Genomic DNA, 12,040 nt, shown 5'->3' with positions numbered 1-12,040 from the left:
CTCCTTGAAAGTCAGTTAAACAATGTAGGCATTCACATGTGATGGCTGAAGTAAGTTGGCAAGGAACTGACACTTCATCATTCCCCAAAGATTTCTTACTTTGCTTGGCTGACTTTGCAACTCCAGTAAAAGGCAGGCAGTCTCCAGTAAAAAGAATTAAAGTGAGCATTTTACTTCCCTGTGCTTTGGCTGCAACTTGTGTTTCACTACCCAGCTTAGAGAGCTGAAATCTATTATGGGGCAGGTACTGCTTGCACAAAAGAAAGATAAATTTTTTTCTTGATGGGACAGATCAGTGAGAGTCATAAAATATTAATGATGAAAGCTCTGGGAATTGGATATATCCCTGACCAGAGAAGTACAGTCAGTTTAACCCATTTTTATTCTGTAAGGTTAACATCAAGACTGATAGGAAGGGAAAAGAATACATGATTTAAGATTCAGATGAGCATAGATTTTTGTGAGAAGTAATTTTTCTGTCTTTCACTTTCTCTCATGTTTTGGGTTCCTTATTGGACATAAATTTTGTTAAGTGATGTTCTGTGGTTGATTTCATTCTTGAAGCTGTTCATGTGTTCATGGAGGAAACTGACTGGGAAGAATGCAGCAAATGTGCACTGCTTATTGATTAATTTAATATAAAATACATCAATAGTTGATATTCTTAAGACTCAAGCAATATGTGTAGCCCCTAATTTACAGAACCTATGTAAAGTGCATTTAAGTATCTGCATATTAAAGAAGGTCATTTCTCTTATTATCTAGACTTTGTTTTTTGCAAGCCTTTCATTGCTATCACAAATTCATAATACCTTTTAGGTTCCCATAGCTGTAGAAAGTTTGGCCATTTTTCATTACTTTTTAAAGTAACACTTTTTAAAGATTTTACAACAAAAACAAAATGTATATTTCTAAAACCTAAAAATAATATAAATTTATGTCTTTAATTATGACACCATGACTAAATTTTACTATGAAGTTATCAAAACATGTTCTGTAGATAAATGTCTATAGTTCATGTAAATATTGTAAATTAATTGAAAATAACAAATAATTTAATTAGCATTTCGTAGTGTTGGAGATCTAACTCAGGATTTTGCCCAGTAGGCAAGTCTAGATAAAAATATAGCTCCAGTTGCTAAAGATTCTTTAAGTTAGTTTTGCCAGTGGATTTACTGTTTCTGGAAAATGTTATCAAGGAGACTAAATAGAGTTTATTATTTGTCCTCCTCACAGAAAGGGACCAAAATAACAATTCTAAGCTCACTGGAGTAACTGAAGAAGAAGTACTGTGGAAATAGAGAAATTACAAGACATCTGTGGAGTGCAAAATTTACAAAAAAGTACCACATAAAGGAGTTTGAGGTTCCTCATCTTTTACATATTCTCTATTCTATCTATGTCTGCTTAAAATCAAATCATATTTTTTCCTTTTGGAGGTAGATAATGTAGAGATACCTCCAAAAGTTCCCATTGACACTGCAGAAAATTTCACAGAGGCTCCTGATGTATTAAGACGATCCAAAGTAGTTTGGAAAATTGCATGGATCCATGTGTCTGTACTGCCAGAGAGTAAGAATCTGCTTTCCCTGTCCATCTTTATGCCTTAAACTGATATGTTTCAATGAAATATTGGAACTGGATACACTGTTAGAGACTAGCCCACCATGAGGGGCTAGTAGCCACAGTGTTTTTCCGTTCTCAAGACTTCAGACTCTTCTATTGTTCCATAATATTCAAATGGGTGATTGAAACACCTGGACCCCAGTTTCACAGATTTTATGCTAAGCAGATAGTATGAAATGCTAGCTTTGGAGACTACACAGTGCATTGTCTTCCATACCAATATATGGACTTGTATAGAAGATGCATGGCTGGTAGTGCATGTGCACTCTCTCTATTAGAGAGATTATTGTGCAGCCTGTGTGTATCATTGGCAGTCCTGCTCACTGGAACACAGACCATAGAGCCACAGGACTACCACACAATCATACTAAGCCAAAAGTACACCCTATACCTATGCACAGTAAAAATTTCTCTCCTACAGTAAAACTATAAACACTAACAAAAATGATTGCTGAAATAATTGCACAGGTAGTCATGCATAAGCCACACACATCCACACACACACAACAAAAAATGTGAAGTCAAAGAAATATAATATACACAGGGGATATAACCCTCGGTAATCCAAACATGTGAAATGATTGAAATCTTAATTCCTTTCAAAATTCATCTTAAAGTAAGATCACCAAAATATTGAAAGATATGGGCAATTATTCCAGTGAGTTTAGGAAAATAACTTAGGATGTGCATAAGAAATACAGCAGAGGGAGATATAAAAGAATGGAATGGAAATCTTGCAACTGAAGAACTCAATGAAATTATACACAAGAGCCATAACAACAGACTCAATGAAGTCGATGCAGGAAAATTTAATTCAATACAGCCAATTTCAATTGTGTTTTTCTTTCATAGGATGCTATTCAACAAAAACAGTAAAATGTAGGTTAATCAGTATCACCTCTTTCACTGTATTACCTCATCTCTCCCAACCCAGTCTTTCCTCTCAATGTTCCTAGTTTTCTAGGATATGCATTTCATATTATGACTGCATTCTCCCCCCCCCTCTTTCTCTTCTCATTTGTCTATATCCTGCACATCTTCCTCCCCTGCTCTTTTCAAATACCACATTTCTGGATTTCATTTTGTTGGACTGTAAGGTCATTTTTCTAAGAATTCTCCCTTACAAATACCATGCTTTGGTTAATATTTTTGTGATCACTAGCACATAACCTGGCAGTGAAACCACTACATGAAAGAGCAGGGTTATGTTAGAACTTCTTGGCACAGACAAAAAACTTTCTGAGTAAAGTTGCAAAGGCTCAGCAAATCAAAGAGAGAATTGAAAAATGGAATTGTATTAAACTAAGAAGTTTCTGCATGGTAAAGAACATCATTAATAAGCTAGAAAGACAGCTTATAGAGTGGAAGAAAAATATTTGCCAGTTTTATGCCAATGATCTAGAATATATAAAGAGCTCAGCATAGTAAGTCAAAAAGAATCAACAACATAATTAATAGTGGGCAAAAAAATCTAAATAGAGACTTCTCTGGAGAAGAAGTCAAAATGACCCATAGACAATGTGGAGAAATTCTCATTATGTCTGGCCACAGGAAAGGCAAATCAAAACATCTCACTCCAGTTAGAATGGTCCTCAAGAATACAGTCAACAACAGATGCTGGCATGGAGGTGAGGGGAAAGAAATACCAATACACCAATTATAGGGATGTGAGATTTTTCAACTACTCTGGAAAGCAGTTTTTAGGAAAAACAATAGACCTAAACATAGAAACTGTGTAGGTATTTATTCAAAAGTTTATAAATCAGGATAATATGAAGACACTTTCATAAATATGGTTATGGCAGTATTGTTCAGCTAACCACAACACGAAGTAGCTCAGATGTCTTACGGTGAAGAAATAGATTGAGAAAACTATGTTTACATAGAGTGAAACTCCTGTGAACAGTCTGACTGGTCCTTTTCAGATATCTAATAGCACTGAATCATTTTTTAAATGAAAATACTATTTTTATATGATAGTACAAAGTAACATGCTTGTTGCTCCAAGTACCTTTGTGTAGTAAAATTGCATGTTTCATACACTGACTACATTATAGCTTCATGGGTTTCTTCTGAAAACCCTTGTTAACATAGTTTGACAGACATTCACACTATGTTCTAGGCAACGAACTAATACAGTTGTAGCAGAAGCAATCTCTTGAATATTTTAACACTTTACATATGACAGAAAATCAATAACATGGATAAATGCATAAGGAACTGGACTATGTACATTTTAAGTCAAGTGAGGCTCATTAGTATGGAAGTTACATTTTGGAAATAAAAAGCTCTGTGCTTAAGTGAAACAATATAAAATATATTCAATTTACTGGCTTGTATAGAAAAATCAGTGAAAATCTTAAGAAATAATTTTATATCTATGCCTGTATATAATATTCTAAAACGTATCATTCAAATATTTAATTTAAAATTTGTCAGAACATAATATAAGTGTACAAAGAAACGTATCATGCTTAGATATATGAAAATAAAAATCAATTCTCTAGTCTATGTTTTTCTTTCAATTTACAAAATTAACAAATCTGAGGAAAATGCAGTGTCTTAAAAATGTCTAAGGAATCTCTTTACTTTTAGGATATTGAACCAATGGGTTTTGTTAATAATACTAGGTTTCCTTTTTCCAGAGTGTCAAGAATTTCTGTACAGGACAGATTATGACAACTTCTTTCTCAAGGTGAGATTCACTGCTATTCATAATGATCTTTTGAGAAGCTATAAACTTTCCATACATTATCAAAGGTATATATACTATATATATATATATATTGTCTTGAAGTAGTTGCCTATTACCCAAATTGAGGGAAGTGTCTCCTCAGATTTTTGTATTCACAACAAATTATAGAGGACTTTTTTTATAATTCCCAAGAAAAAAAACATGTCACTTGATATTTCAATTACAAGTTGAAAATGTATTCACTATAGGATAAAATCAAATCGTTGCACAAAATAAAAACATAATTACCTATTTAATTAAGGCGTCTTCCAGAGATTGTCTGCATGAGCACACAGATACACACACAAATATCAACATCTTAACTCATTCCTAAAATATGAGTACAATAGACAGTTTTCCTTTTAGAAGCCTCAGACTGGTGTTAATATTATATCTTTTTATTATTCCACAAATTTCTGGTCATTGTATTTTGTCTGCTATACTACATTTAATCTCATGTAAACACTTCTTCCCAGCTTTTTCATCTTATCTACTTAGTAGAAGTTCATCCCTTAGAATTTCCTTTATCTTTAGCTGGTATTGAGATTTGAACTCAAGACCCTGACCCTTTAGCTGGCACTTTACAACTGAATCATACCTCCAGCCAAGTTTTTGCTGATTGTTTTGGAGATAGAATCTTGAAGACTTTTATACCTAGGTTGGCTTCTGTGAACTATTGGATTTCGATAGTATTTTTCTCTCAGATTGTATTCCCCAATAGGTTTTATTTCCCATGAGAAGCAGTTAAAGACTGTCTTCCATGAAATTTCTCCATCACTCTTTTTCTTGTGGAGAATTAAATCAGAACTTCAGATATTCCAAGGCTTGGTAGAAATTCTATACTGAATCTTGATATACTGACTTTGTAACTTCCAAGGTTCCTGCTTCACTAATTTTATTTGCCATGCCTGGTCAAAGATTCTTATAAAATTTATATTTAAAGATACATGCATGCAGCCAGGTGCCAATGGCTCATGGCTGTAATATTAGATACTCAAGAGGCTGGGATCTGAGGATCACAGTTCAAAGCCAGCCCAGGCATTCCTGAGGCTCTTTTTTTTCTTAATGTTAACATATCCTCAGATAAGCTTTTATTACATTCATTATAAAGCTATTTCTTAAAGATTGTAAAGTGAATTCCTAGGATTAATAAATATCAGGATTCTTGTACATCTCCAGACTTACAAACAGCAGGACATTTCTTTATATCTTGACAAGAGATATTGAATAGACCAAGGGTTAAATGCATGGGTAAAATCATTAAAGAAAGGGAAACTAAAGAAATGGAAATTACAAGAAGAAAATATGAGGAACTATGTTACAAACTATTTTTCACATGTTGATGCTGTATCAATTTTACAGTTGTGTAAATGAAATTTAAACTTACTTTAGCCCAAAGCCTACTCCTGAGGCTCTTATCTAAAATTAATCACCAGAAAACCAGAAGTGGCACTGTGGCTCAAGTAGTAGAGCACTAGCCTTGATCTGAAGAGCTCAGGGACAGTGCCCAGGCCAGGAGTTCAAGACCCATGATGGACCAAAAAAAAAAAATCTATGCAATTTTATTATGCCTTGGCTACATAGAATCAATACATTGACTAAAATCAGAGAATCGAGTGCTAGGTTTATAACAGTCATACCATGCTATTCTTCTACAGAGAGTATGAATAGTAATTTTTTTAGGACTTAAATTTCATAAGTAACCTCTGCTAAATCCATTTCAAACTAATTTCCTATGTCTTTTGGGCCTCGGTCTTTCCTTCCATAATTCCAATATACTTTTATGACTTGCTTCTCCTTCCTCAAGCTTAGTCTTTATCACATTAATCTTAACAAATCATTATGCCTTGTCAACAGAGAAAATTAATACGGTCTTAGCATGTCTCTGTCTTTGAAGAGAATACAAAACTTTCATTTTTGTCCATTTCTGATCTTTTAGATTTCCCAAACACACATTAGTTAATTTTTTGCTTTTGAGATTCATATCATTATCAGTAATACATACTATTTAACTAAGTAGATAATTCACAAAATACCATTCACGCTCTTTAATGAAATTACCCATAATATAGTTGGAAAACAGGGCTAAAACTGAATAGGACAATACACAATCTTTTCTTAGACTTCTCAAATTCTATGCTTCCATATTCTGCAGAACTTATGGCTTTGTGTGAAATAGGCAAGTTTACCTACCAACTAAATACATGAGTATTAGTCAATATTTCTTCCCCTATATTGGAAAGGAAATAAGCTTCATTTTGTAGTTATAAAACAGTAAGTCTGAAAATGACTTAACATTGTTGTGGCTTAGGGTTGCAATGCTTTTGAACTTCACAGTGTGCTGGAGAAGTTCTGTCACAAGGGACAAAGCAGACTGATGTTTCTTTAGAAATAATTTCTATTCTCAGAATGGAGAGATGCTGCAAAAATCCAAAGTTCAGCCGTTGTCACTTTTTTTGCCTTACACTTTCTTTATAAAAAATTGTAAAATCTAAAGAGCTCTAGGTATCTGAGTTTTACTCATATAGTATTTAATACAGTTTAGAACATAAGATAGAAATGGTTGCACATTTGTCATTGCTTTTAACATTAACAACAGAATGTAAACAGTGTATTTTATGAAAAAGAGTTGAATTTTCAAAACATATTTTTTAGAAGTTCATATTATTTGGAATTTTATTCTGAACTCTTAAAATTCTTGAGTTAACAGAAGGCTGCTTCCCCTCATATTTGCATCTATATTTACTTTGTATTGATACCAACCAACCATTACACTACCTTTAAAAAACAACCAAAATTCTTTTAGAATGAGAAATAAAAGACAATGTTCTGTTATCATTATAAAAATATTTTTATATTGCAGTACATCTTAAAAAGTTGTTTAGGACTCCTTGAAATCCCAGAGCATAGTGTGAAATCCAATGACTTAATGGCTTTACTCTACCTACCTCCCACACTGGATTTGACTGAAGTCACTTGGCTATTGGGTTGTGTAGAGCCTGGTAACTTTAGGATGCCCTTGATTAATATGCCTCAGGCTTTCATATTGTGAGAATGGCATCTTTTCTATCAAGTAGTTTGCTTCCTTTCTGTTAGTTTTAGGAGAATTGTTTTTCTGAAGGCTTCCTGCTTTTGCCAGGTGGCTTGACTCGTTTAAATTATATTTTAGTTACATACAACTGTTTCCTGATCACTTTAATTAAGACATCTAGTTAGAAGTTCCTTGAATTTTACTTGTATCCGGTTTGGTAAGCTGTCCGGACCCGCAGGACTTCAACCAGGGCAATGAACCTAAGCGAGAAGGAATGAAGGGACAAGAGACACAAAGAAGGACAGCAAGACAAGGTTTCTGATCAAGCTGCCAATTTTTATTTTTCACACAAGGGTATTTATATGCTTGGATTTAGGGCGTGGTGCAAAGGTGGTGGTTAGTAGATTTAGGGCGGGGTGAAAAGGTGGTCGTTAGTAGCTGCAGGGTGTTTACTTTAGGGCGTGGTGTAAAGGTGGGATTCTGTAAACTCAGCCTCAGGTTGTTCCAGTGAGATAGTTAAGCCTATCAAGTATGAGAGACTTCTCATTGTTGCAACAGGTCCACCTGAATCCTTAAACGACTTGTTTGTCCCCATCTACTCCACATGTTATACTGACATCAAATATAGTGAAAACGGGGGTTACACTGTGGGGGAGGGACATACAAAGCAACAAAGAAATAATCTTATAAATGCATTAGAAATACATGCATGAAAGAAACGAAAACATTATAATACATATTTAAGGGTTCATTTTCCTAGCATCACATTATCTGACCTTTTCCGCTTGACTCATTCCTATACTAGATATTGCAAATAAGGGAAACCATGGGACCTATGCTTCTTTGGGCCTGGCTTACTTCACTTAATATAATTTTTTCCAAACCTTTCCATTTCCTAACAAATGGGGAAATATCATTCTTTCTGATGGAGGCATAGAATTCCATTGTGTATATATACCACATTTTCTTGATCCATTCATCTACTGAGGGGCATCTGGGTTGGTTCCATATCTTAGCTATGGTAAATAATGCTGCAATAAACATAGTTGTGCTGGTAGCTTTAGTGTGGTCTTGTTTGTAAACATTTGGGTAAATGCCCAAAAGTGGGATTGCTGGATCATAGGGGAGATCTATGTGAAGTCTTTTGAGGAACCTCCATACTGCTTTCCAAAGTGGTTGAACAAGTTTACATTCCCACCAACAATGAAGTAGGGTTCCTTTCTGTCCACATCCCCTCCAGCATCTGTTGTTATTGGAGTTCTTGATTTTTGCTGTTCTAACTGGAGTGAGGTGATATCTCAATGTTGTTTTGATTTGCATTTCTTTTATGGCTAGGGATGTTGAACATTTCTTCATGTGTCTATTGGCCATCCTTCTTTCTTCTTCACAGAAGCTTCTCTTTAAGTCTTTCGCCCACTTATTTATTGGGCAGTTGTTTCTTTGAGGGTTTGTTGTTGGGTGGTTTAATTTTTTGAGTTCCAAGTATATTTTAGATATGAGACCCTTGTCCGTTGTATGGCTAGTAAAGATCTTCTCCCAATCGGTGGGTTTTCTATTGATCTTGCCAGCTATGTCATTTGCCCTGCAGAAGCTCTGCAATCTTATGCAATCCCATTTGTCCAACCTTTCTTTGATTTGTTGTGCTTCCGGGTCTCTATTCAGAAAATTTCGACCTGAGCCAAGGAGATGTCAAAACCAGCTTTACAATGCCGGTGTGGGGGGGGGAGGGGGGTATAATTGGGTGGGGGGAGGGGGGTAAAATTGGGTGGGGGGAGGGGGGAGGCCGGGAAGGGAAGTGAAGGGTAAACAAAGGAGGAGGCTGCAATGCTTGGTAAGAAATGTATCCATTATCCTGCCCATGTAATTGTAGCCCCTTTGTACAGTATGTTCTCAAATAAAATAAAATACAATTTAAAAAAAAAAAAAAAAAAAAAAAGAAAATGAAGAATGCAAAAACTGCAAAAAAAAAAAAAAAAAAGTATGAGAGACTTAACTTTTGGCTCCCAACAGTAAGCCACATCGTTTTGCATATTGTGAATCTGAAGGCAGCCAATTTGAGCTGAGGGGCAGGGCCTGCTGGGTGAGGGATAGAAAGGGAGCAGCCTGCCTGCTCTGTGTGCTTGCTTGCTCGATTTTGGGCTGATGCCATACCCTTCTCTGGAAGTAAACTAACTTGCAGAGTTCCCTTTGAGTTGATGTCCTTGTTCCTACATGATAGCCCAACATCCTGAACTATTTATAACCATATGAACCTCTAGAATACAATCCAGCGTCTGATCCCAGGATAGTGAGGGCATGATCCAAGAACAAGAACTATAATATGAATGGCTGAGTTCCAGACACCCCACATTTCTACTGCATTCTTTGGGCCCAAATGTACTAAAAGGTCAGACTAAATTTACCTGAGAAGACAGATTCCACTTCTTTGTAAGGCAAGCCAAAAGGTTATACCTATTCCCAATGCAATGACAACACAAAATATTATTTTTGTCTTATTTTAATTGGCTTAACTATTATATGTGTGATAGTAATCTGTAATGACATATTTGGAAGTAATGGTGCAGTTACATATACAATGTATTATTTTTGAGCCTACCAGTAAATGCTCATTTAAAGCCCAGAGCTTCAGATATGAAAGTTTCAGAGAGAAAGTTTCACACTACATGAAAAGCACAGGATTTTGAAATTCATAAGAAGTTTGGTAACTTAATATGAATGACAATGAGAAATATAGATGTTTTATTGTCAAAATATGTATGGGCTAGGCTAATAAAATCTTACTTTATATTCATGTAATTGTAAGCACATAAAGCATGTAACATAAAGCATTCTATTTCACCAAACAAATTCAAAATGCCTATTTTGAATACATTGGATTTTAATTTAGACCAACTCCGAAAATAGACCATCATTCTCAGATTGTCAAAATAAATAGAAGTCAGATATTTAAATATTAAGTGATTTTAAGAAAGCTATAAATTATGATAATATTTTCTCTCTGGTTTTAGGATTTTCCTTCTGGTAGATATCTTTTTGAAACCTACATCATTTGAACATTGCTAATGTTGTAAATAAAAATTCCTATTTTAGGGCTTTTCCCAACTAGTGCACAGAGTTGTTATTGTTTTTAATATATTTATCTATTTTTCATAAACTATTTTTCTTCCTCTCTCTTAATCTTTCCATCTTCTATCCATTCCTTCATCTTTCACTTCTTGCATTTCAAAATATTTATGAATATGGTATCATGAATTTGTATAGAAATAATTTTAGAAAATTTAATTCAAGCAAATGATTCTACAAACCATCACCAAAACCAAAAGAAAATTCCAGAGGGATGATGGATACAACTATTTACATAAATGTGCACACTATTAATTTGTGCATTGTTTCATGTCCTACTTAGACCTAGAGAATGAAATAGATATGAATCTTTTATTCCTTCTGTTATTAATGTATCTAATGGGAAATAGTTTAGTCACAACACTGTACCTTATACTTTTCATACATGGTGTTGAACTGATTATATTTGGTCCTTGATAGGATAAACATAGTGATTTACAACACAAGACTTTCTAAAGTGAACTCAATATCAGAAAATCGGTCTTAACTGTGACTTAGGAGTTATAATTTTTCCACATTTGATTACAAATTATTTATGCATTGTTTGGTGATCAAATTCAAAGGCTATATGCAACATGCAGATAGTATACGCTAACACAATTTTAGGTGTGTATTTGTTACACTGAAAGTCAAGCAGCCTTACATTGTTTTTTCTGTCAATAGAAACTTGAATAAGCCAGTTGAACTCTACAGTATTTTTTTCTTTAGTATCAAGAATGGTTAAATTTTCCATCTTTATTTTTTTCTAGGAGTATCATTTTGAATTTGAGTTATGTTATTACTCATGGTTGGTACTATAGCACTTCGGCCATGACTCTAGTTTAACATTTTGCTGGCTAATCAGAATTAAAGGCTCATGGACTTTTCTGCCTAGGCTTGCTTTCAACAGAGATCCTCAGATCTTGCCCTCTACATAGCTAGAATTATAGGCATAAGCTACTGGTCCCTGGTTTAGTTAATAGTAGACTGTATGTAATATTTAATCACTGAGCCAGTGATGGAGATTTCCCTTTATTACAGTACAACTAATGTTTCTATTTGGAAGAAATATATAAATATTTATCACAAATATCAATTTTTATTCTTACCTTTTTAATCTTGATTTTTTTTTTTACTATTTTTCATTAATTAGTTAAGGATTGGGACTCAGTGCCCTGTGAACTCTGGGTAAGTACTCAAACACTAAGCTATACTGTCAGCCCATAACCTAAATTGATTATGAACTGCTGGTACAACGAACTTTTTCACTGGATTTTATTGTTTCTTTTTGATACCAGCGAACCATTCCATGTAATAAGATTTGCTTCCTGTAATAAAAGCTGGAAAGGTATTTACTCTCTCTAATACTAACATATGTTACAAGCACACCTCATGTTTGAGTTGTAAAGTGAACATTTCTAGAATCCACTAACATCATCCCTATGCCATAAGCATGTTAAAGTTCAATACCATTCTACAGAAACAAGCATTGTACAAAGGGTCTACAACCAATTTTTATTTTTGCCACAATGAGATTTTGAGGCAAA

General features: G+C 34.4%; 1 protein-coding gene across 1 annotated transcript in view; it reads left to right on the top strand.

Annotated features, from left to right (window-relative positions):
- Positions 1 to 12,040, top strand: part of Mgat4c (MGAT4 family member C) — a 180,788-nt gene that overhangs the window by 130,291 nt on the left and 38,457 nt on the right. The window contains exon 2 of the mRNA XM_069989435.1: positions 4,272 to 4,321. The gene's annotated coding sequence lies outside the window, so the exon portion shown is untranslated. The remainder of the gene's footprint in view (positions 1 to 4,271; positions 4,322 to 12,040) is intronic.

This window comes from Dipodomys merriami, unplaced genomic scaffold (genome assembly GCF_024711535.1).
Source record: "Dipodomys merriami isolate MVZ:Mamm:240054 unplaced genomic scaffold, mDipMer1.0.p SCAF_10, whole genome shotgun sequence".
Classification (NCBI taxonomy): Eukaryota; Metazoa; Chordata; class Mammalia; order Rodentia; family Heteromyidae; genus Dipodomys; species Dipodomys merriami.
This window is presented reverse-complemented; position numbering and strand designations above follow the sequence as displayed.